General features: G+C 38.6%; 1 protein-coding gene across 2 annotated transcripts in view; it reads right to left on the bottom strand.

The window, feature by feature from the left end:
* LOC126279585 (leucine-rich repeat-containing protein 15) overlaps positions 1–26494 on the bottom strand; it is a 176067-nt gene extending 149573 nt beyond the window's left edge. For both annotated transcript variants that reach the window (XM_049979691.1, XM_049979690.1), the window contains exon 1: positions 26290–26494. The gene's annotated coding sequence lies outside the window, so the exon portion shown is untranslated. The remainder of the gene's footprint in view (positions 1–26289) is intronic.
* Between the last annotated feature and the right edge of the window lie 111 nt (positions 26495–26605).

The following is a 26605-nucleotide window of genomic DNA, read 5'->3' on the forward strand; positions in this document are numbered from 1 at the left end:
ATGATCCCCTATTCAGTGCTAACATTGGTGCCTCTTCTGATGTTAAGCCTATTACTTCACTTAACCTTCTTCTTGGTCTACCCTGACTCCTCATACCCTCTACTGTTGAACTCATGAGTCTCTTGGGTAACCTTGTTTCTCCCATGCGTGTAACATGACCCCACCATCTAAGCCTGTTCGCCCTGACTGCTACATCTACAGAGTTCATTCCCAGTTTTTCTTTGATTTTCTCACTGTGGACACCCCCCTGCCATTGTTCCCGTCTACTAGTACCTGCTGCAGTCATCCTAGCTACTTTCAAATCCGTAACCTCAACCTTACTGATAAGGTAACCTGAATCCACCCAGCTTTCGCTCCCATACAGCAAAGTTGGACAAAAGATTGAGCGGTGCACAGATAACTTAGTCTTGGTACTGACTTCCTTCTTGCAGAAGAGAGTAGATAGTAGCTGAGCGCTCACTGCATTAGATTTGCTACATGTCACTTCCAGTTCTTTCACTATGTTGCCATCGTGTGAGAAAATGCATCCTAAGTACTTGAAACCGTCCACCTGTTCTAACTTTGTTCCTCCTATTTGCCCCTCAATCCGTTTATATCTCTTTCCCACTGACATACTTTCGTTTTGGAGATGCTAATCTTCATACCAGAGTCCTTACATTTCTGATCTAGCTCTGAAATATTACTTTGCAAACTTTCAATCGAATCTGCCATCACAACTAAGTCATCTGCATATACGAGACTGCTTATTTTGTGTTCACATATCTTAATCTCATCCAGTCGGTCTATTGTTTTCAACACAATAAATAATAGGAACAACAGTGGAGACAGGTTGCAGCCTTGTCTTACCCCTGAAACTACTCTGAACCATGAACTCAATTTGCCGTCAACTATAACTGCTGCCTGACTATCTATGTAAATACCTTTAATTGCTTGCAAAAGTTTGCCTCCTATTCCATAATCTCGTAGGACAGACAGTAAATTCCTCTTAGAAACCCGGTCATATGCCTTTTCTAGATCTATAAAACATAGATACAATTCCCTGTTCCACTCGTAACACTTCTCCATTATTTGCCATAAGCTAAAGGTCTGGTCCTGACAACCTCTAAGAAGCCTAAACCCACACTGATTTTCATCCAACTGGTCCCCAACTAATACTCGCACTTTCCTTTAAATAATACCTGAGAAGATTTTACCCACAACGCTGATTAAAGAGATGCTTCTGTAGTTGTTAGATCTTTTCTGTTTCCATGTTTAAAGATTGGTGTGATTACTGCTTTCGTCCAGTCTGATGGAACCTTTCCCGACTCCCACGCCATTTCAGTTATCCTGTGTAGCCATTTAAGACCTGACATTCCTCTGTATTTGATGAGTTCCGACTTAATTTCATCCACCCCAGCCACTTTATTGCACTGCAATCTATTGACTATTTTCTCCACTTCCTCAAATGTGATCCTATTTCCATTATCATTCCTATCCCATTGTACATCAAAATCTGAAACATTACTGATCGTATTTTCACCTACATTGAGCAACTCTTCAAAATATTCCCTCCATCTGTCCAAGGCATCAACAGGATTCACCAGCAGTTTTCCTGACCTGTCCAAAATACTTGTCATTTACTTCTTACCTCCCTTTCAAAGACAGCTAATTACACTCCAGAATGGTTTTACAGCAGCTTGACCCAAAGTCTCCAACCTGTTCCCAAAGTCTTCCCAAGATTCCTTCTTGGATGCTGCAATTATCTGTTTGGCTTTGTTTCTCTCTTCAATATAACTTACTCTGCCTACCTGAGTTCTAGTATGTAGCCATTTTTGATACGCCTTCTTTTTCCTTTTATAGGCTGCCTTGACTGTGTCATTCCACCAGGCGGTTTGCTTCACCCTATCTTTACAAACTACTGTTCCAAGACATTCATTAGCCACTTCTAGTACTGTGTCCCTGTACCTTGTCCATTCCTTTTCCACTGACTGTAATTGACCCCAGTCAACTAACTGGTACCTTTCTGAGATCACTGTTATGTACTTGTGCCTGATTTCCTTACCCTGAAGTTTCTCCACTCTTATCCTCCTACACATGGACCTGACCTCCTGCACTTTCGACCTCACAATACCAATTTCACTGCAGATTAAATAGTGATCAGTGTCATCAAAGAACCTCCTGAATTCCTGATCTGTTATTACATAGTCAATGACAGATCTGGTTCCCCTGCCTTACCAAGTATTCCGGTGAATGTTCTTATGTTTAAAAAAGGAGATTGTGTTTACTAAGCCCATTCTGGCACAGAAATCCAAGGGTTGTTTCCCGTTCCTGTTGGCCTCCATATCCTCTCCAAATTTACCCATAACCTTTTCATACTCTTCAGTTCGATTTACAATCCTAGCATTAAAATCACCCATAACAGAACACTGTCCTTGTCCTATACTCTAACAACTACATCACTGAGTGCGTCATAAAAACTATCCATCTTATCTTGATCTGTTCCTTCACAATGCGAATATACTGACACAATCCTAATTTTCTTGCTAGACACTGTTAAATCTATCCACATCAGTCGTTCTTTTACATACCTTATTGCAACTACGCTGGGTTCAATTTCTTTCCTGATGTAAAGCCCTACACCCCATTGTGCTGTTCCTGCTTTGACTCCTGACAGTTATTCTCCCACTTCCTCTTCTTTCTCACCCCTTACCCGAATGTCACTGACAGCTAAAACGTCCATCCCCATCTTACTTGCAGCCTCTGCCAGCTCTACCTTCTTCCCAGAGTAGCTTCCATTGATATTAATAGCTCTCCATCTCGTTACCATTCGTTTGCCGAGTCGTATCTTAGGAGTCCCTGGTTTGTCAATTAGAGGTGGGACTCCGTCACCTCCAAAGGTCCGAGGCATTTTGCTCCGATTGTTGCCAGCATCATATTTAAAGTAACAGGGAAGCAGGTTGCTAGCCTTACTTGCCCCGGGTCCCATTGAGTTTTACCCCTAACGGTTGAGGGACTAACCGGTGGATTTGGTAGTATTTGCCATCTGAGCACAAAGGTGACCACGACTCAGAATATGTCCGAGAGCCCAGCCTTATTCCAAAGTAACTGGTATCCCGAGTGTCAGGACCAGTTACTTGGCCCCTCATACGTTGCCCGTGGTTCATGAACTAAGACATGAGAACAGGAACCCACACCATGAACCAAGGTTCCGTTAATGGTTTAAAATCACAGTGTTCGAAAGCAGTCGCCAGTAAATTTCCTCGTGGACGCAACTAAGAGATAAAAAATTACAGACCTGTTATCAGAACATTGGTTGGCTGCAGAAGCCATCAAAATATTCTCAATTCGAATATAATAAACCTTCTTGAGACCGAGAGGCATATGTCCACGATTCAGCACGGTTTTAGAAAGCATCGTTCTTGCCGAACTCAACTTGCCCTTTTCTCACATGGTATATTGGGAACTATAGATGAAGGAGAACAGACAGATCCCATATATCTAGAGTTCCGGAAAGCGTTTGACACGGTGCCTCATTGCTGGCTGTTAAAGAATGTATGCGCAATTGGAATAGATTCTGATATATGTGGTTGACTAGAAGACTTCTTGAGTAATAGAAGGAGTACATTGTCCTCGACGGCGAGTATTCATAGAAACAATCGTATCGTCAGGACTGCCCTCACGGAAGTGTGACAGGAACGTTATTATTTTCTATATACATAAATGACGTGGCAAACAGGGTGTGTAGCAATATGCAATTGTTTGCTGGTGGTGCTGTGGTGTTCGGAAAGGTGTCGAAGTTGAGTTACTGTGAGAGGATACAAGATGACTTAGACAACATTGCTAGTTAGTATGATGATTGTCAGCTAGATCTAAACGTACAAAAATGATGTAAGGCGATGTGGATGAGTAGGAAAAACGAACCTGTAATGCTCGGGTACAGCTTTAGTACTGTCCTGCTTGACACAGTCACGTCATTTAAATATCTGGGCGTATCGTTACAAAGTGATATGAAATGGAACGAACTTGCGAGGATTGTGGTACGGAAGGCGAATGGTAGACTCTGGTTTATTGGGGTAATTTTGGGAAAGTGTGGGTCATGTGTAAAGGGACCACATACAGAAAGCTAGTGTGATCTGTTCGTGAGTACTGCTCAAGTGTTTGGGATCTGTAACAGGTTGTATTAAAAGAAGACTTGGAAGAAATTCAGAGGTGTGTTGGTAGATTTGTTACTGGTAGATTCGAACAGCACGTAAGTGTTACGGAGATGCTTCTGGTACTCAATTGTGAATCCTTGGAGGGTACGTGACATTCTTTTCGAGGAATATTATTGAGAAAATTTAGCGAACCGGCGTTTGAAGCTGATTGCAGAACGATTCTACTGCCGCCAACACACATTTCGCGTAAGGACGACGAAGATACAAGACTAGAGGGCTCATACGGAGGCACACAAACAGTCGTTTTTCCATCTCTCTGTTTGAGAGTGGAGCAGGAGAGGAAATGACTCGTAGTGGTACAGGTACCCTTCGGTAATAACCATACGGTGGCTTGCGGAGTATGTATGTAGATGTAGATGTAGATAACTGCAAAATGTGAGATAGTTGCTGATCCTTCCAATAACGTTACTTGAAATTTTATAAAGCCTTTTACTCATTACAACCTTTTAATTTTTTCATATTTCTTCATAAAATATCCAAAACGTCATCTACAAGCATTCAATACTTGCATCGTATGATCTGTGCAGGCATTTGTATTCTGAAATCATCAGAAAACGAATATCTCTAGGGTTTAACTGCATTAATCAGAGAGGGTTCCCTTTTTCAGTAGCAGTTGTATATTTGATCAATGTCCTGTTATTACGATAAGGCGTGCAGGTACTTCACGCATGATACCGATTACGTAAGACGACAGATAAAGATTTGGAGAAGCAACATTGCGTACCGTGTCTTTGTCCAGTCTCCGTTCACTTGGTTAAATGTGGTGACACAACAACATATTCAAGGATGAGAAAGTGCCATACTTTTTTAAATAGTTACTCTTCTGATTTCCGTCTGACATAACCACAACATGAACTGCAGAGAATCCCTTGCCCAGTGTCGGTGAATAAATACGATATCGCAGTGCCTGTGTTATTCCGAATTACGATGCAATGTTCCTTTGGACATGCACGCGTGTCCAAAGGAACATTGCATCGTAATTCGGAATAACACAGGCATTGCGATATCGTATTTATTCACCGACACTGGGCAAGCGATTTTTCAAAGAAGGTTGTAAACACTTGGTTCACGACATATGGAAGTTTTGGTCTGGCAGTGAGTGCTGCTCGGGTAACCATATGGCAAGGCAACGGCTTGCGATAAGCTGGAAATCCGGGTTCGAGTCCCGGTCTGCCACCAATTTTAATTCTCTTCATTCCATTATACAGCTGATGATTATCCACATATGCACTTGCGAATACATAACGGCTGTAGTCACCGCAGCGCCTGTTTCTTTGGACACAAATGCATGTATACTGCATCGTAATTTGTAATAACGCAGGCACGGCAATACCGTATTTAAATGATTATATCTGGGATTTCGATTCATTATACTTCGTAGAAATCTACATTTACTCTTACTAATGGCGACGCAGGTTTGCACAAAAAATGGAGTATCGTTTGTTTGGATATGAATTACCCCCCCCCCCTCCCGCCCCGCAAAAAATGCTTCTGAGCGTTACTGAGTGTACAATTTTACATTCAAGTGAACAAGAAATATTTTTTGTCATTATTACCGTCATATCACATTTTTGGGTTTGAGTGGAGATTCACGGCGTATTTGTTCATAGTTTCTGCGCCCAGAGGCTACACAAGAGTAGTACGGAAGGAAGTTTCATTTGGAGACATCTCAGTGTTTCAACCTACAGAAGACAGCATAAGAATTCTGGAGAAGAATTCTGAAGAAGAAACTTAAAGAGCAACACCATAAAAGTCGCCAAGAAGATTTTACTTTAAATATTGAACATAGGTGTGGCAATACGAAATTATTCTTGAAGACGATGTAGAAAGTTTGTCCTCAGAAAAGTATCATTGCTGAGAAGCTGTAGAAAACTGAAACTCGACTTGGACATAACTGCCACTTGATTTAATGTATTGGAATCGACTTAAATGCGCATCAGTGTAAAATAATACATATTAAAGAAAAACAAAACAATTTGTCTCTACCGTTAGTGACACAGATCCTGTCATATCGTTTAAGTATACAGCAGAAGCTGTTATGGAGGGACATGAAAAGACACGGAGGGGTAAAATCGATTTTAGGAATGATAACTAGCAGCGATCACTGAGTTGAGACAAATTTTGGGGAAAGGACATCATGTAGGAGTCTGTCTGTCTTATTAAGAAATCTGTAAGAGTGTTTGAGAGGCTCGATATCCTCCTTGCGAGAAGACTTGTGGATGAGATTGTGACTACATGAAAATGTTATACTAGCGGAGAGTAAACTGAAATGATAGTCGGTGAACGAAAGACGGCACTGTCCTCTTGAAAAACTGAGTAGCTACTGTAGTTTCAGGGAACCGCATTAGACATCATCTTGATCAGGCGGAACACCACAGCTGTTGGATTTGAATGATTAAAGAAAACCACCTCAGCTTTACAATACACATTCATTGGTTGACGACATGTTTCGTTCTTAAAGCACCTTCAGGTTATCAGTTTTAGTGTTGTCCGTAGAGCGGCAAGGGCTGCCCTTTTTGTCAGATCAGGCTGACAGGAAATAATCTCGAGCAGCCCTTGTGCGTCGAACGGTTTCGTTCTTAGAACATCTTCAGGTTGCTAGTTCTACCAGTTCTAGTCTTGTCCATTAAACGCCAAAGGCTGCTCGAGATTATTTTCTGTCGACCTGATCAGATAAAACGAGCAGCCCTTGCAGATGAACAGACAAGACTAAAACTGGCAACCTGAAGATGCTCCAAGAACGAAGCAGTTTAAATGTGAATTATAAAGCAGAGATGGTTTTCATTAACCATTAGGATTACAGATCTACCTCTAACTATGCCTCAGAACACACTGAGACAATATAAGACGAGTACAAAGTCATCCAGTAAATTTCTCTTCACCGAGAATGTGGTGATATTATTGAATCGAATATCTTGGAGATGTTTCTGGATCCACACATTACTGAAACTGAATATATTGTTAATCACCTGGATTGATTGCTTTTCTTGGTATTTTTCCCATTCAGGTTTCAGAATTGTCCCATTCTCTTTCTTTCTCCCGCATTGGAGTATGAGGTCAGACGACACAGTCACACCTCCCTCAGGTATTCGTATCCTTACCGCATTTCCTTTTCATACCATGTCGTGTACCAAGTGACCTACATGAGAATGGAGCGTACAGATAATCGAAAAACAACTGTCTAGACGATTATTCCGACAGGATAATATCGCACCAGCAGTGACCTGCCAGCGCGAACCACTTTACATGTGTAGACAGCCTACTTTGATATACACAAATCCTAGGTCTACCAATGATCAACGCAACAATAGAGCAGAATGGTATTAGGTGCAGCAGTATTAGACGGTTAGTTAGATTAACTACAGATCCCAAAAAAGGAACACGGCCATATCACCGCTGAGAAGCTGCAGTAATGACGATGAGGTTGTCTTTGGTTTCGCAAGCGGGCATTAGGGTGAGGGAGGAACCAAAGACACAGCGCCCATTGGAGTACGCACATGTAGACATCTTGCAAGAGGTTCGGCTCAGCGACCCGTACACCAGATTCCCATTTGTCATTCGAATGACAAGTACAGTAGAAAGGGAAGCAATAAGTGCCTTGCGGAAAATATTTGTCCTTTAAGGAGTCCCAGAAACAATCGTTAGGACTGTAAGAAACCTGGCAACAGCAACGTTCCACACAACCTCCGATGGAGAAGTCTAGTGGTTTGTCCGCACCATTAAGGTTCAGTTATGGAACATTATGTCAGTCACACCCAATGCCGATGTCCGATTTCCTGGCCTATCACAAGACCACACCAATCGAGGGACGCACTCAAACAGAACTACAGCACAGACAAGAACTGTGGGCTACCACCTTCATGAGTGTTCCAGGGTGCATACCAGGCGTTATTATAGGCGACTGCGGACAACAGATGTTCACCATGGAAGACAATGGGCCTATGGTAGTTGTTGTTGTTGTTGTGGTGTTCAATCCTGAGACTGGTCTGATGCAGCTCTCCATGCTACTCAATCCTGTGCAAGCTTCTCCATCTCCCAGCACCTACTTCAACCTACATCCTTCTGAATCTGTTTAGTGTATTCATATTTTGGTCTGCCTCTACAATTTTTACCCTCCAAGCTGCCCTCCAATACTAAATTGGTGATAACTTGATGCCTCAGAACATGTCCTACCAACCGATCCTTTCTTCTAGTCAAGTTGTGCCACAAACTTCTCTTCTCCCCAGTCCTGTTCAATACTTCCTCATTAGTTATGTGATCTACCCATCTAATCTTCAGCATTCTTCTGTAGCACCACATTTCGAAAGCTTCTATTCTCTTCTTGTACAAACTATTTATCGTCCCTGTTTCACTTCCATACATGGCTACACTACATTCAAATACTTTCAGAAACGACTTCCTGACACTTAAATCTATACTCGATGTTAACAAATTTCTCTTCTTCAGAAACGCTTTCCTTGCCATTGCCAGTCTACAGTTTATATCTTCTCTACTTCGACCATCATCAGTTATTATGCTCCCCAAATAGCAAAACTCCTTTATTACTTGAAGTGTCTCATTTCCTAATCTAATTCCTTCAGCATCACCCGATTGAATTCGACTGCATTCCATTATCCTCGTTTTGCTTTTGTAGATGTTCATCTTATATCCTCCTCTCAAGACACTATCCATTCCATTCAACTGCTCTTCCAAGTCCTTTGCTGTCTCTGACAGAATTACAGTGTCATCGGCGAACCTCATCTCCATGGATTTTAATACGTACTCCGAGTTTTTCTTTTGTTTCCTTCACTGCTTGCTCAATATACTTACTGAATAACATCGGGGAGATGCTACAACGCTGTCTCACTCTCTTCCCAACCACTGCTTCCCTTTTGTGTCCTTTCAACTCTTAAAACTGCCATCTGGCTTCTGTACAAATTGTAAATAGCCTTTCGCTGCTTGTGTTTTACCCCTGCCACCTTCAGAATTTGAAAGAGAGTATTCCAGTCAACATTGTCAAAAGCTTTCTCTAAGTCTACAAATGCTAGAAACGTAGGTTTGCCCTTCCTTAATCTAGCTTCTAAGATAAGTCGTAGGATCAGTATATGCCTCACATGTTCCAATTTTTGTACGGAATCCAAACTGATCTTCCCCGAACTCAGCTTCTACTAGTTTTTCCATTCGTCTGTAAATAATTCGCGTTAGTATTTTGTAGCTGTGACTTATTAAATTAATAGTTGGTAATTTTCACATATGTCAACACCTGTTTTTTTGGTACTGGAATTATTATATTCTTCTTGAAGTCTGAGGGTATTGCGCCTGTCTCATATATCTTGCTCACCAGATGGTAGAGTTTTGTCAGGACTGGCTTTCCAAAGGCTGTCTGTAGTTCTAATGGAACGTGGTCTACTCCCAGGGCCTTGTTCCGACTTAGGTCTTTCAGTGCTTTGTCAAACTCTTCATGCAGTATCATATCACCTATTTCATCTTCATCTACATGATCTTCCATTTCCATAACATTGACCTCAAGTACATTGTCGTTGTATAGTCCTTCTATATACTCCTTCCACCTTTCTCCTTTCCCTTCTTTGCTTAGAACTGGATTTCTATCTGAGGTCTTCATATTCATACAAGTGGTTCTCTTTTCACCAAAGGTCTCTTTAATTTTCCTGTAGGAACCTCTACATCCTTACATTTCTCCCCTAGCCATCCCTGCCTAGCCATTTTGCACTTCTTGTTGATCTCATTTTTGTGACATTTGCATTCCTTTTTGCTTCCTTGATTTACTGCTTTTTTAAATTTTCTCCTTTAATCAGTGACATTCAGTATTTCTTCTGTTACTCAAAGATTTCTAGTACCCCTCGTCTTTTTACCTACTTGATCTTCTGCTGCCTTCACTACTACATTCCTCAAAGCTACTCATTCTTCTTCTACTGTATTTCTTTCCCCCATTCCTGTAAATTGTTCCCTTATGCTACCCCTGAAACTCTATACAATCTCTGTTTCTTTCAGTTTATCCATGTCCCATCTCCTTAAATTCCCACCTTTTTGTAGTTTCTTCAGTTTTAATCTACAGTTCATAACGAATAGGTTGTGGTCAGAGTCCACTCTGCCCCTGGGAATGTCTTACAATTTAAAACCTGGTTCCTAAATCTCTGTCTTACCATTATATAATCTATCTGACACCTGTCAGTATCTCCATACTTCTTCCATGTATACAGCCTTCTTTTATGATTCTTGAACCAAGTGTTACCTATGATTAAGTTATGCTCTGTGCAAAATTCTACCAGGCGGCTTCCTCTTTCATTTATTACCCACAATCCATATTCACCTACTATGTTTCCTTCTCCCCCTTTCCCTACTACCGAATTCCAGTCACCTATGACTATGGAATGCAAAATGGCTGCCCCCACAGTCAGAGGGTTCCACTTGGAGCTAGCCACCATCGGCCCTAGAGACGGATCAGTGCAATTTTAGACGTCACACAGAGACAGGAAGAGAACCAGAGGCCCTGTGACGAAGAGGCAGGTCCAATAAGGAGTGGGACTCCTTACTTCCAGTACAAATAACTCCGTGAGAACATGGAGATTGTAATACCATTACCAACCGACTCCAGCATTATGACGACGACCCTGCCTCACACAGAGGATACAGTGTAACTACAGAGCCCAGCTGACATTGAGATGGACATCAAACACCTAGATGGCCAACCCACCTACATCCTACCGGCATGGCGATGCTCCTATACATAATTGACCCTGTAGATCAGTTAAAGTAGGTAGGCGGATGGTATGTCTGTGTCCTCAGGTTTTGAAACTGATAGTGTGTAGTAGATGCTATCGAAGACTTCTCCTGCAGCTAGTGAGAGGTGTCCTCGACCAATAACATAGGCCTGGCGTCTGACATGATGCAGGAAATGAAACTGGCCAACTTACCAGCATGAACGTACTTCATATCGTGGTGTGCTCTAGAATCTAATTCGTTGATGCTGTGCTTACGTAAACAGGCTGCTTTTTGGATCTCACTTTGACCATTATTTGTATTGCTAATATTTAGACGCTTAGCTACAGTAGCAGGTTCGAATCCTGCCATGGGCATGGATGTGTGTGATGTCCTTAGGTTCGTTAGGTTTAATAAGTTCTACATTCTAGTGGACTGATGACCTCCAATGTTAAGTCCCACAGTGCTCATAGCCAAAGACGCTTATGTACTTGACTGATTTCAGACTACCTGAACTTTTGTCTTGGTGTGTGTCTACAACATTACGACTACCCAAAGTTGACTGGTTTTATGAATTTGCAAGTGTAATAAACAGTGTTTGATGCAGTTTAGCGGGTACAATATGTGGGAAGTGTAGTCTGAACGTGAAGAGATGCCTTACAAAACCCACATTCAATAGATATCTGAGTATCACTCCTGAGTCTGGGATTTTCAGCAGGTAAAATTGGGAAGAAATTGAGAAGGCCCAGAACAGCAGCATTAGTCATGGATTCAGCTAGCAAATGCGAAAACTTAATGTAGGTACTTGTTCTACTCCAGAGGCAGATGCTGCAGAGAGGCATTGTGCATCACAGTGGGATTTATTTTTAAAATTCCAAATTCCTAGATCAACTGACGTATTACTTCTTCAGAAGTAGTATGTTTGTGCCGATTCTGGCGAATAGAGCATTTTAGAGTAAAAATTCCAGGGTGCAACGAAGAAACTAATTTTGCAGTTTTCACCAACCAATAAAAGCTATCTATAACCACAAAAGGAAATTTCCATTAAAAATTTACAAATCTAATAATTTTTTTTAGTAAGTAAGAACCATCAAACCACATTTGCTATAATGAAATAACCAAACTCGGATTTTCTCATTCAAAAATGTGCAAATCAAATAAACTTAATATTATAAATAAGAACCATCAAACCTCATTTGCATATAATAAAAAACATATTTTCATTTTCACATTTAAAAATTTACAGATCTAACAAATTCTATTGTTTATAAATAAGAATCATCAAACTTTACCTATACATATTATCGATTGAAATTTAAATTAAAAATTTTGAAGGTAGATTTTAACTAAACGTTTTAATAAAATAAATAATTAAATTTTGTTTCTTTATTTGTGTAATAATAAATCCAGTGAGTACCAATGTGATCAGAAGTAACTCAGTTTACTATTCTACATTCTAAATTTTTTGGTTCAGTATGTAATTCATCAATCATAATTTTTAATTGTGTAACTGATTCTTCTATGTCAAAATTAGATAAAAGATTATTAAGTTTTTCGATTATATCTTTGAAACATTTTTCTCCTTTCCCTTCTTTTCCATTGCTAAATTATGTCTTTTGTGTTCTTCTAATTCATTATCACCTCTTTTCTTATTTATAACTGCATTTGCAATTGCTGCAGTAGCACCAGCAAGTCAATCGGTAGTTGCTAAATATGGTAATGCAGCTAATAATAATGGTAAAAAATCCACCTTCAAGTTTTGTTTCTTTGTTAAATATTCAATAATATTTTTCACGGCAGGAATGACTAAAGAAACAACCAAATATCCACAAGTTTTATTCTCTTTCATTCTTATTTTCAGTGGTTAAAATGGTTCAATACTATTTCATTATTTAATTTAATTTTAATTCAATTTTTCCACTTGGCAGCAAAAGTATAATCAACTGAAAAGTTATTCATTTATATACATTAAAAAATAATAAAGAATTTCTTATAAACCCTATATATTGTTATCTACTTATAAACGTATCCCTAATTTTCGTTTTCCATACATTATTCCTCTAACTCCAGTTGCAGCATTTTTCTGCTAATGAAGAATCACGTGCATGCATTCTTTTGTTTCCAAATGATTTTTATCTGCTTCATGCCTTTTTTCTAATTCTTTATTATCTGCATAAAAAATCATGCTTTTTTACATTCTTCACCTAATGGATTAATTTCTTTATTACCTCTAGATAATCTTTCTTCTAGTTTTGTTCCTGGACCGCAATAATTCTAACACGGTAAATGCATTTCAAATGGTAATATGTTACTTAAAGTATTAACTAATCCTCTTCCATATTTTTCACATTTACAAAATGTATATGGTAAATTATTCAAAAATCTAATTCAATACGGGATTCCTTTTGGACCATTAATAATAAAATCACCAAATTTGTTTGTTAATGTTTGATTTATTCCTACTTTTTCATTATGATAATTTTTATTTTCAGCTAATTTTTCACCATGAATTATTATTAATCGATCAATTAATTGATAAATATCATCCATCCAAACGTATTTGATTGGCTTTTCTAAAAATTTGTAGTAAACCTTGGCCAACTTTTTCAAATGAATCATTAAAATTTCTTTCTGAAAAATTAAGAAAATATTCTTCACAGTTGTTTTAATCACATTATTATGTTTATTTCCTTTACTTGATTTTATTTCATTTGCATTACTTTCATTATATAAGCATTTTAGTTGAATAAAATTCTTGGATAGTTTTGTAATTATCAGCAAAATCAAATTCTGTACTTAAATCATCCCTGGTCATTTGTTTCCTGGTTAAAAGTGTCATTAACCCATCTGTTCTTTCATATCCTTTTTCAACAATTTTTAATTTATCAACATTGAATTCTATTGGTAATTTTCAAACATATATAAATTGACCAACAGGTCTTAATAGAAAAACATTTTCTTCACTATGGTTAATGTCTGCCTGCAGAAGCTGAGTGGTCAGCATGACAGAGTGTCTACCCTAAGGGTCAAAGTCGATTCCTGGTTGGGTCAGAGATTTTGTCTGCTCAGATACTGGGTTTTGTGTTGTCCTACTCATCATCATGTCATCGCTATTTACGCGCAACTCACTGAAGTGTCGTTAAATCGAAAGACTTGCACACGGTGAACGGTCTACCCAATGGGAGGCGCTAGTGACACGACATTTACGTTTTACTATGGTTAACAGAATCTAACATTCTATCACTTATATTTATTTTTTCTTTTATTTTTTTTCTTTTTCTTAATTCTTTAACAAACTATTTAGTTTTTAATCAGTAAATGAATAATAACTATCAAATTGTTTAAGTCATGTAATATCATTGAAGTTTTTTAAATAATGCCATTGTAAGGAACCATTTGTTTTTAAACTATTTTATTATCATCATTTGCTTTTAAAACTTTTCCTCCTAATACATCATTTCCTTGGTTACCAGTGTCAATTGTATCAATAACTCGTTCTTCTTTTTTAAATTTTTCACATTCTGATCTTGTTTGTTTTTCCATTTCTTAAAATATTCCTTCAATTGTTCCTTTTCTTCTTTGTTTGGTTTTTTAACAATTTCTAGCTCGCATTTTGCTAACATTTATTAAGGAAAAAATACAGTAATGGTTTTTTTATTTTACATTAACGTTTATGTTAATGTTTATATGTAACATTTACAATCAATATTAATGTTCAATGTTTTAGAAAAAATTTTAATCTTTTCTCAGTATTTACCTTCATTAATGTATCTTGTCATATCTATTATAATAAAACCTAATTTATCTTCATTCCAGCATTCACTATATATATTTTTTTAAATTACTCAAACTTTAATTCACCACCAAGAAATTTATGATAAATATGACTTTAATTTATATTATCTGGTATAAAAATATTTAAAAAATTAAACTGATATCTGACTAATTGTTTTGATATTTTTGAATACATTTGACTTAAATAAAAACAATCTATTTCTTTGCATATTTCTCCAGTAAAATTTTCTCTGATAATCTCTTGATTTTCAAGAATGAATTCATTTACTGGAATAATTTTCATTAATATTATCCTAAATTTTTTCACATCTTTTTATAAGTTCTCGATATTTTTTAGATCTAAATTTTTTAAATAAATATACAAATAATAAATTTTTTCTGAATTTCATTGGAAAACATCCATATAGTAAAATATAATTATCAGTTAGTAATGTTCTTATTCCACAGCGTCTTGGACCTGTTAATATAAATCGAATAAAATTCTGTTCAAGTTTAAAATGTTTATTATTAATTTCTTTTCTGGAATTCTTATTTTTGGTTCCAAATCTGTCATTTATATATCTAAGGTTTACTAATTTAATGAGTAGCTTATTTCAATTGAGTGATAATTCATCTGTTCTGAAACAAAGAGTAGCTGTTCCAATAAGAGAAACTTATAAGGGCATTTCACTTGTTGGTTTTTATTCAACTTTCTGAACTCGAAGGATTACATTAACAAAAGAATGAACTTTACTGTGATGGAGAAAAAATGGAATTTCGTATAGTCAATATAGCTTCAAAAATTTAGAGGAATTTATTCATTCCAAAACTCTAAATATAGATATTAAAGTAGTTAAAATTTTAAATAGATTTGCTATCAAAGCGATAAAAAAGAAAATAATATCGCAAATGTGCTAGGATTTAATAATCATATTATTGAACTTAATAAAACAACTGCTAATTAAGGTGTTTCTAAGATCTTTCCATTTTAATTAATTATTGCAAACTTCAATTTTACCGGTGGAATGTTTGTTGAACATAATGATCTCTTCATAGAGAAACTAATATTACTGCTTCATTTAAAGCTAACTCTGAATTTGGTGGTCCAGTAATTTATGAACCAAATCACCCTATTAATATTCAATTTTTGATACTGCTACTATTCAAAATCTAGAATGACATCTAACTGATGGAAATGATAATTTAATTGACTTCAATGGTGCTTATGTAACTGTCGTTTTAGAATTGAATTAACCAATTTTTCCATTAATAAATCAATAACGAATTCGAAAGTTATCAATTTTACTCAGTTCTAGTTAATGAGAAAACAAAAAATGATTAAAATTGTTCTAATAAGGAAACTGAAATTAATATTAATACTGGTGATGGTTGGATTCAGCCAAATTATTCACAACTTTAAATGACTTCTGGTGTTTTCTTACAGATAGAACTGAATTTTCTGCATATGACTGTAAATGAAATGTTATACTAATGGATAATTATGTTTTAAAACTGTTTGATGTTATTACAATTAAAAAAAGGTAACAAATTTTATTTAGATCGAACATCCTTTTATTTCTTTTTCAATTCTTATTTGATTAACTTCAGTCCTTCTGAGTGAATTAAATATGGAAGGAGGTATTCTTAACAATGGAATAATTAAAACCAAATAAAATAAAGTTCTTTATCAATTAGAATTATGTGCCAGATTTTTACAGATTATAAACGAATTATGTTAAAAGGTGACTTAACTATAATTTGTACTTAGAGTGCAAGAATAGATCAAGACATTCTCTTCTTTGTTGTACTGCTGGAAAGATAATTTTACACTTCCAAAAGAAGGTAAAATTGTTGTTAAAGGTATGGAAATTCTTGTTCCTGTTGCTAAATATCAATCAGAATAATCACTGGAACCTAAACAGGAAAAACTTTAAAATCCAAAATTTCCACTTTCTTTCTTCAAACTACAAACAACTGATGGCTTACAGAGGAAAAGGAATTTTGAACAAGATATTACTAATTCTTATAATTCTACTGAATCTGATATGCATTTCTTTACTTTCATTGTTTTCCAAACTAGCCAAAAAATAGTCAGTTACTTGATTCGTCTTTATTGATCTATGTCAAAAATAGAAGAAATGAGGATTTCCTCAAGAATGATAGAATCTTGATCCATCAAATAATTTCTTAAAATCCTACAATTCATAGAAAGATTTTAAAAGAGTAACCCAATTAAATAATGATGTAAATGTAAGTACTTTCAATTTTATTCAAAATGATCCCCATTACATAATTAATACACTCCTGGAAATGGAAAAAAGAACACATTGACACTGGTGTGTCAGACCCACCATACTTGCTCCGGACACTGCGAGAGGGCTGTACAAGCAATGATCACACGCACGACACAGCGGACACACCAGGAACCGCGGTGTTGGCCGTCAAATGGCACTAGCTGCGCAGCATTTGTGCACCGCCTCCGTCAGTGTCAGCCATTTTGCCGTGGCATACGGAGCTCCATCGCAGTCTTTAACACTGGTAGCATGCCGCGACAGCGTGGACGTGAACCGTATGTGCAGTTGACGGACTTTGAGCGAGGGCGTGTAGTGGGCATGCAGGAGGCCGGGTGGACGTACCGCCGAATTGCTCAACACGTGGGGCGTGAGGTCTCCACAGTACATCGATGTTGTCGCCAGTGGTCGGCGGAAGGTGCATGTGCCCGTCGACCTGGGACCAGACCGCAGCGATGCACGGATGCACGCCAAGACCGTAGGATCCTATGCAGTGCCGTAGGGAACCGCACCGCCACTTGCCAGCAAATTAGGGACACTGTTACTCCTGGGGTATCGGCGAGGACCATTCGCAACCGTCTCCATGAAGCTGGGCTACGGTCCCGCACACCGTTAGGCCGTCTTCCGCTCACGCCCCAACATCGTGCAGCCCACCTCCAGTGGTGTCGCGACAGGCGTGAATGAAGGAACAAATGGAGACGTGTCGTCTTAAGCGATGAGAGTCGCTTCTGCCTTGGTGCCAATGATGGTCGTATGCGTGTTTAGCGCCGTGCAGGTGAGCGCCACAATCAGGACTGCATACGACCGAGGCACACAGGGCCAACACCCGGCATCATGGTGTGGGGAGCGATCTCCTACACTGGCTGTACACCTCTGGTGATCGTCGAGGGGACACTGAATAGTTAAAGGTACATCCAAACCGTCATCGAACCCATCGTTCTACCATTCCTAGACCGGCAAGGGAACTTGCTGTTCCAACAGGACAATGCACATCCGCATGTATCCCGTGCCACCCAAAGTGCTCTAGAAGATGTAAGTCAACTACCCTGGCCACCAAGATCTCCAGATCTGTCCCCCATTGAGCATGTTTGTGACTGGATGAAGCGTCGTCTCACGCGGTCTGCACGTCCAGCACGAACGCTGGTCCAACTGAGGCGCCAGGTGGAAATGGCATGGCAAGCCGTTCCACAGGACTACATCCAGCATCTCTATGATCGTCTCCATGGGAGAATAGCAGCCTGCATTGCTGCGAAAGGTGGATATACACTGTACTAGTGCCGACATTGTGCATGCTCTGTTGCCTGTGTCTATGTGCCTGTGGTTCTGTCAGTGTGATCATGTGATGTATCTGACCCCAGGAATGTGTCAATAAAGTTTCCCCTTCCTGGGATAATGAATTCACGGTGTTCTTATTTCAATTTCCAGCAGTGTATGTTTAGAAGAATGAATGTTTTAACTACCTAAAAAAACAATAAAATTATGTGTATTTTTAATGAAAATATTCCAAATAATACAATTGCATACATTATTACATCTGGTAAAAAGCATTTAACTTATGTCTCACAACACAGAATGCTCACTGAAAATTTGCAGTTATATAAATGAATGAAAAATCAGAAAAAGTAAAGAACTTTAAACTTATGTTCTCATTTTCTTTTGAAATATTTTCAGAAAACTAGAGAAGGTAAAAACTGAAAAGTTTAGATTTTCAAAAATTAAAACTGTTTCCTTAATTTTGGAAAACATTTTAATTTTTGGTTCCTTAAACTTTTGTATATCAATAAAAATGAACATGAATGTTAGCACTGAAAACCTATTAACTGAAATTAACAATGTTTGTTCAGAAGTGTTCACTAAATTATCAGAACTGAAGAAACATAAATCTTAACTTTTTTCAAAACATGAAATTAAATCTTAACTTATTTCAAAACCTGAAATTTTACCAACTGAATGTGGTGATAGAATTTTTTTACTTTTAGATGATTACTCTTCCAGAACATTGTACTAAACTGTTACAAATGATGATGAAAAATTAGATGAAATTTTTGAATCACATTTTATTTCTCATGGTAAAAAATTATAAAGATCGTCCAATTCATGTCATTGAATTTGAATCAATTTTAAAAATATTTGTACTTTTTCTTTAATTAAATTAGAAAATTTCCTTTACTGTAATTTCTTAAGTTTTCCAAATAGCTCAACTTTGTTGTTGATTTTGGTTTGATTGTATTTGTATAGAATTTTGTTAGGAAATTCTGAGAAATTAGAATCTCGGTTTTCAACCTGGAATTTTTAACACAAAATTCTTTTTGAGCCAGAACTGTCATCAATGTATAACTTTCAAAGTATATCTCCAGAAGACTATGAAAATAAAACCAAGCTCATATAGAGGCTTTAACCAAAAGTCTTACTTTCAGTGCACCATTCATGACTAGAATGCGAAAAGAGGGATGTGATGGTGCTACATGCAGTACTCTTCTCCATACATTGTATGGTAGCTTCAGAGCTCGCAAAGGCTTCAGAGTCTTTGCATCAAACTTCAAGAGATGAGATTACATCATGCAGAACAACTTCTGTTGGTCAAAATGTTCACTGACGCTTCACAGCAATGCTAGGAATCATTATGTTGAATTTGCTGTCTCTGGAGTGAAGAGATTTCACTGAAGCAGCAGGACTGTTATCCAAGTGTATTACCTACACCACTAAATTAAAAGAATTATTTTCAACATGAAAACCTTAAGAATTAATGTGTCTAAGCAGAGAATAATATTTTAGAAGCTCCATGTATCCCCATTCACGTGGAGATGACTGGGTGGTACGTAACACATTGGATACGAGCGCCACAAGAGTGCCCATGCCCTGGCACCATTTAGGGGCAGAACCAATTATATAGACACCTAGTGTCACTGGTAAGAATGTTGGTGAACATGTTGTTGTCTATATAAATGATTTTTCTGTGTGAGGACACTATACTACTCTCAAATTACCATAGCAGTTTTTCTTGGCAGTAGTGAAAGTTACAAATTATGAGTAAAACTGAGAAGATAGAGGCGGCCGCGGTGGTTTCGCCGTTCTAGGCGCTCAGTTCGCAACCACCCGACTGCTACGGTCGCAGGTGATGTCCTTAGGTTAGTTAGGTTTAAGTAGTGCTACGTTCTAGGGGATTGGTGACCACAGATGTTAAGTCCCATAGTGATCAGAGCCATTTTGAAAAGATAAACACTGTATAGAAAATTAGCTGCCATGAATATAGTATAAAGCGTAATTTAGGTTTTGGACTAAAGTTTAAAATCCTGTGTTTAACATTATAGTTTCCTGCAACAAGATTTCACCAGGAGGTTTCGAGACTACTGCAACATATTTGTTACTTAGACTGCATACCGAATGCATGTTGTCATATCAGTTATAACTTTGTGAACGAATGGACAAAGTATTGAACATTCATTGGTAATTCGAAAACTCATTGACTGCTATATCCGTGGAAAAATAAATTGAGGATCACAACGAAAAACAAAGTAAAAGTAAGCGACCAGTCAAGTTGTGCAGAACAGTCTCATGTGCATCTGATATTACCTATCTTTCAAAATAACTGATAAATATTAGAGACAGAAATGACACCCAAAATTTTCGGCGCATATTTTACGGGATGTTCTTAAACAAGCACGGGAAAAACCACTATCGTCTTATTTTGAAATCATCTGCTGGATATGAAGTCCACTGCTGGATAGAGGTCTCCTCCAAACTTTATCGATTGAAGTGGCAAGGTGGTTATCAAACTGGTCTCACATTTGGGAGGATGACGGTTGAAATCCCTGTACGGCCAACAAGAATTCGGTTTTCCGTGATTTCTCTAAATCACTTTAGAGTAGTATCGGGATCGGCCCTACGACAGAGCACAGCCGAATTCCTTCCCCATACCCACTCTTGCTCCTCTCTAATGACCGCCGTATTGACGGGACATTAAACACTAATACTCATTTTTTTACTTCCAAACCTTTCGACACTTCACAATCTTCAGCGGCACAAGTTCATGCTCCTTCTGCATGTATTCCTGTGGCGTTATGTCGGTCTTTCCTTATTTCTCGGAACCCGGTAAGGAAACTCCTTCGTCTACAAAGCCCTTATATCCTCTCTTGAGGCAAGCAGGGCAACAACTGTTGTAACAGGTTCTTGATATCTGGACATTGGCACCGGGACGGAGTTAATGTCTTAGCTGTTTCCACACATGTTGCTCGAGGGGCAGATCTGAGGATGTAGTCGGCACAGGAGTACCTCAACATCATGCAGACAGTTCATAGAGACAAGTGCTATGTGTGTGCGAGCATTGACCTGTTGAAGAATGGCACCATGATACTGTCGCATGAGAGTCAACACATGGGGACGCAGACATTGCAGGCAATCTATTACTTCTTTTCAGATACCAGGTGCAGATTTGAAGGTGTTACGAAGTGCTAGGTGCAGTGTACAGCGATACTCCCTTCTGATGGTCAGATGGTGTCGACTGAGACGTGTACGATGCATATGCGTGCCCTCACTTTCCCATGCAGTCCAACATCTAACCATTACCAAATGCGAATGTCCGATAAATCTGGATTTTGCACAGTTCGACCAGCCAGCCAAATGGAGACCCACAATGAGGCCCCTTTCACAGCCAGGTGGTGATAAAGCTGTCTTGCACAAGAACGCGGCGTCGCCGCCTTGTTTACAGTGGTTACTCACTGCCTCTTTTCATTCCTCTTATATGCCATAACAAACCTGGTAACAACACTAAACACGAACAACACTAACATACTCCTGTGGCAGTTCTGTCACTGAGAACAGCAGCTCTAACATTACTTAACGTCTGACGTTGTCTTCTTGGCGCTTCACTGTTTTTGTCAGGCATTCTAGTTTCAGTAATGAATTGTGAAGCAAGAATATGCTAATAATTACACAGTAAAATCTTTGAAAATCGTTAACTGACTATAAGCTCCTTCATCACAAAATTAACATTCAAGTAAGAGTGCCAATTATTTTGCTGCTAATCACGATCCTACGAAAACTGTATAAAACTACCTTCTGCAAGTTATTGATGCACCGGGCGATGTAACAAACGTAAAAGTGTGTAGTGGATGTATTTTTAAATCATGAATGCATCTCATCTCCACATTGACAACAACCACTGCCTCTCTGTAATATTATTACGATAACAAAATTAATATAGAATGTACATTTAGAGGGAACTACGTTTCTGATACGATTGCGTGCATTTACTTGGCCAAAGATATAAATGGCTATTGAAATTATTGTAACGCTGCGCATCTTTTACGGTGGTTCTTGACGAGATCTTAGATGAAGATTATAGTTTGCATTGCTGTGCTGGAGCACGACTCGAACTGTTCGAACATTTGACGTCACAACTCAAGAAATCTCGGGCTTCACTCGAGCTTCCGGTCGTTGTACTATTTATCAACTTCTGTTGCTCCTTTTTGTGCTGTTATGTTTCATACCATCATTAATACATTATGATTTTTAATAAGAAAAATAACCATGAAACACATGTTGCAGTATCTTACAGATTGCACGTCGTATGTAACCACAGCCACTAATAAACAAATAAATAAATAAATAATCACAATCGAAATTCAATCTAATTCTCGAGCTTTAATTCCTCCTCTGATCTAGTGACGTCTGTTGGTACTATTTCCATAACAGATTTTGCCACTTTTATTTTTTCATCCGATCGCAATTGCCATCACTTCAGTATGATTTATTTTGCTTATTATTTATTCCATTCTCAATTAATTTTCTCCTTGTTTTGATCTGACTATGGTTTAGAGCTGATTAGAAACTCTTAACTTATTGACACATTACTCTGGTCTGTGAACAGGGATCGAAATGCTCGTTTGTAACTCACCTGTCAAATTATTATGGTCTCTAATAATTAAATAAAACATTGAATTGGGTACCGAGTCGGCTAATAGTTTTTAAGGGTCATTCTTCCGCCCTTGGCTGCTAGCTTTGCGCGAAAAAATATCCATAATCGTTATGTACAGTATCCATAAATACTGTAGAGAATGTTCACTTGCAACAGGAGATTGAACGGTGGTTGGATTTGTTGCCATTTCAGCTTAAGTATCATGAAACGCCAAGTTTCAAGCAGAGCTGTAGCCTGAGCTTATAACAAGTTTTTCCTTTCCGCGATCACTTGTTATCGAGCCGAGTGAGAAAAATGGCAATGATCGTTCGAGAACCTCTCGATACTACAGCGTATCGGGAAATCACGAGTTCGTTCGAACGTTCGTATCGTTTGCCCAGCCCTAATAATTTGTTATTTTGTATAGAACCGTTGAGATGTAAAGACGTGTCAAGTAGGAGAGAAAGACTTATTACGAACTGCAGAGAAAATTGTAATAAATGTGAGCATTGCTATAAAAAACTAATCTGTTATTTAAAAAAAGAGCTACTAGTTTGTCTAAGATGTAATTTATTTCAGAAAGATTAATATCTTTACCACTAACTGATTTTTTTGACACAGACGTAGGGTAAGAACAATCTTTCGTTGCCATAACATTTATTAACGCCCAGGGACAATCGATGAATTCGATTCTTTCCTCTCACATAGCTCTCCTTACGACATGTGCTCGTTCATGAATAGATGCATTTATCCCACAGGACTCTGTTCGGACTCATGCAGTCCACCAATCAGTTCCCTCTGCTACGATGGAGGGGGGAATCCTGCAACACACCTAAAATTCTCATGCATGCAGTAATCATAACGTCGGCCAACGATGTTGGCAGTGTGTATTGGGCAGTGGAAAATACAATGAGCGTATGGCATCGTTGGCCGGGAGGCCCATCTGGGGAAGTTCGGCCGCCAAATGCAGGTCTTATTTCAGTGGCTGCCACACTGGGCGACTTGCGACCGGTGATGAGCATGAATTGACCAAGAGGACAACACAACACCTAGTCCCCGAGCGGAGAAAAATCTCCAACCCATCTAGGAATCGAACACGGGCCTGTTGCATGGGAGGCGAGCATATTACCACCCAGCTAAGCACGCGGACATTGGGGAATATTATCTTAGAATAAATCTAATACACCTAAAAACAAATTAGGTGCGTGGTACTGTCTAGCACGAGAAGGTGGTAATTTTTTTAAACACTGTGTCTTATTATACGCATTTAAAATTTTTTTACCACCTTCTCTGCTAAATTAGACCATACCCCAAATCTGTTTTTATGTATTTTTCCCATTTACAAATTCTGAAGATTAAGTAAATAGAAGGTGGAGAGGGAGATACACAATACATAATATGTATCCCAGCTGCGGATTCCTCATTGTGTTTGCTCTCTCAGACATGTCCGACAGAAGAGCTAACACACCTTTATATAAATTTTAAAGCCTCGTCGAAAAGGTGAAATGCGTCAGTAAAGCTTCTACTGTTGTTGCAATGCAGACTGTTTTTCTTACTGAATATATATCACTGAGGTGGCTGCAGCATGGCCATGCAGGAGGAGGATTTATACAGGTCACCTAAAGTTTCATAGTCAAGCTTGGTTTTGATTTGTCCTTAGAGTAAAAGTAGGACGAACGGTATACAATCAAAGAGCGGTTCGAAGCATCACAAAATATCTACAAATCGAGGAATTTCCATACTTCAAGTATTCAGGCGAAATCCTTGAACGTGCAGGGGTGGCAAAATGGGATAGACATTTCGCTTGCAAGAAATTGGGGAAGCGTACCGATAAAACCTATAAAATCTACAAAAGAAAAGTGTGATCATCCACATGAAAATGAGGCAGTGTAACATAGTTACGAAGCCTGAAGCCTTGCACGCTAGCGAAAGTCTCACACTCCAACGAAAATGTGATGTGGAAGATATTCTAAAAGGAGAAGTCAACATTCTAGGAAATATACTCGTCTCCAAAAGAACATAAGATTGATACAGACTATAGTCCCGAAGAGTACCCGAAAAAGTATCGAAACTCGCGGTAGATATCAGTAGAAGACGATTGAAATTGTATGGGCCTATCCACAAACTACTAACAACAAGAGTAACTCAAAAATTTTGATGTACATAGAACAGCTGAAAACCATGCTCTGGATCAAGCAGGTCAAGTAGAATTTAGAAAAAAGTACATACAAGCCCATCAGATGTCATCGACAGAAACTCATACACACAAATAATTAGGAAATGGAAGTACTTCCGGAAAATGAAGTCACCAGCAGATCAGGGACAATGTGGACGAGAAAGCAAATGAATCCGTGGAGAAAAAAATGAGATCTGCTTGGAAACTCCACAGGATAAAATGTAATACTATGTATAATCCGACGGGTCCAGTCGCACCCTGTTTAGACAAAGCGAAAATGGCTCAGCTGTTGAAACGCGTAAGCGATCAGAGCTACTACAGAACAAAAACGTTATCTTTCCATTACACCAATTTCCGGTTGTATGTCTCGCTCGCTGTTTCTGACACGTTCACGAGGTGTAGAGGGGGAAAGGAAGGGCGTAAGTACGGTAAAGGTGACTCACGGCTCTCAGTCTGAATGGCGCAAGCTAAGGTGTGATAGGAGCACCGAAAATATCTACAGCGACATGCCATTCGAACTGCAAATATGGACGCTCTTCTCACAGTTTCTTTACTGTGTCATGAAGCTGAGTACCGTCTGTAGTAAGTGACCTATTCACCAGCAGTAATCTCTAGTGCAGCTTCATGCCGGACTTTATTAATCACTAATTTCGTTTGAACAGCGGAGAGATAACGCTGAAGTATGTGTGGCTATTACGTGCGAGAATGAGAACAGCCGTCGAAGTTTGTGGGCAATAATTGCGTTGCACCTGAGAAGGAATGGATCCGTTTTAATTGTAGATATTTCACTGAACGATTCGGGCTATTCGGTAATAACTGCAAGAATTTGTTTTCTGTTTACTACATAATTTTTTCTGACTATAAAATTGCAAAAATGGCTGGAAGAGTCGGATGTTGTACTGGAGAAACAGCTGACACGTCTCACACAACGAGATCTAATGCCGAATTACATCAAATAATTCATGTGGTTAATACACACACACACACACACACACACATTCTTGCACTCAGACGCACATGTAAAAGCGCTCTCGGAAAGAATAGCTATATCTTACTGTAGGAAGCTCTAGACATTTCTGTTTCCACGCAAACTTAGCCTATTTCCCTGACGAGTTCACTCTAGCAGAAAATGTGTAACAAATAAACGAAAACTTTTCCAAGACAACCAAATGGCCCATTTTTCTCGGGGAACTGTTATTCAGAACTCCTTAAAACGATGGTTACATAGCCGGTAGCCGTAGAATAAATATTTCAACGTACCTTAATCAAAACACATTATTCGAAATGACGACGGTCACATCTGGAACACAAGGGCTCGTCTGCAAACACCGCTCTCGCACTTTATTCACAGCACGAGTAGACGTTGTAGCGTACTGCAGTGAATGGCACACCGAAAGGCGACGACACAGAATTCTCGCAAGGAAACGCCCTACTACTGCTGCCTGCAGTTCCGAACACGTACCTCTCTGGCCGATGACCGACATATCGAACACTCGTGGAGATAAAAGAGTTTACTCCTTATCTCACAGATAACTGCTGCGACGATATCAACCCTGCGTTCTTGGTATCGCCGGTA

This window comes from Schistocerca gregaria, chromosome 1 (assembly GCF_023897955.1).
Source record: "Schistocerca gregaria isolate iqSchGreg1 chromosome 1, iqSchGreg1.2, whole genome shotgun sequence".
Taxonomy (NCBI): domain Eukaryota; kingdom Metazoa; phylum Arthropoda; class Insecta; order Orthoptera; family Acrididae; genus Schistocerca; species Schistocerca gregaria.